We start from the raw sequence: 1,004 nt of genomic DNA, 5'->3' as shown, positions 1-1,004 counted from the left end.
AAAAAAAAAAAAAAAAAGTTCAAACATGTCTTACCAGGTATCAATAACTTATATAACATTATGAAAATAAAAACAATGTAATTTTGCCTCAGAATGAGATATATAAGCTAGTGAACAGAATAAAGCAAGAAACTGACCCAAGTATATGTAGGAACTTGGGGATCTGTTGAAAAACTTTCTAAGGATGAAAGCACTAGTAGGCCTGGCTCTTATGGAGATGTTTCAGACACTATCTATTTACTTTCCCCACAATTCCTGTGGACTCACTGGCCCATCCCACCCACGTGGCCCAGACCCCCTCCTAAACAGCTAACCACACTGCCACACCTGACAGGCACCCATAGCCATTGCCAGAGCCCTTTTAAGGTGCTTTATCTTCCTACGTCTCCCAGAAGGTGGCCTCAGCCAGCCCCAGAACACTTCCTAAACATCCCTGTCACTGGGGTCTAGCCCAGCACATTAAAATACCTACACAAGTTGTAGGCAGACCTCATAGCAAACCCCACTGGAGGCCTGTCTTGCTCAGCAGTATGCTATAGCAGTCACAGCCAGGCCTGTAGCCAGCAAACCCTCAGGTTTCAGAAGCGTCAAGGCTCCAGTCACCAAGTGGCAGCGTCGATTGGAAATGCCCAGAAGTTGCCCATGTGTGACAAATGTGGCACCGGTATCGTCGGCGTGTTTGTGAAGTTGCGAGACCACCACTGTCACCTTGAGTGTTACATGTGCGCTGACTGTGGCACCAACCTGAAACAGAAGGGCCACTTCTTCGTGGAGGACCAAATCTACTGTGAAAAGCACGCCCGGGAGCGGGTCACACCCCCTGAGGGTTATGACGTGGTCACTGTGTTCCCCAAGTGACCCGGCTGGTCTCTTCCTCTCCGCGCTCTGGCCCTCTCCTCTCCTGAAGGTTCTCGCTGACTCTGCTTTTATCCCTGCTCATTAAACACCACGTTTCCCCGCCTCTGCTAACTGACTCACTGGCTGCACGACGCCCGCTTTTACAT

The sequence above is a fragment of the Lontra canadensis genome, unplaced genomic scaffold (genome assembly GCF_010015895.1).
Source record: "Lontra canadensis isolate GAN:19392208 unplaced genomic scaffold, GSC_riverotter_1.0 scaffold4, whole genome shotgun sequence".
In the NCBI taxonomy this organism is placed as follows: domain Eukaryota; kingdom Metazoa; phylum Chordata; class Mammalia; order Carnivora; family Mustelidae; genus Lontra; species Lontra canadensis.
The sequence above is the reverse complement of the archived record's forward strand: the minus strand, read 5'-3'. Positions refer to the sequence as shown.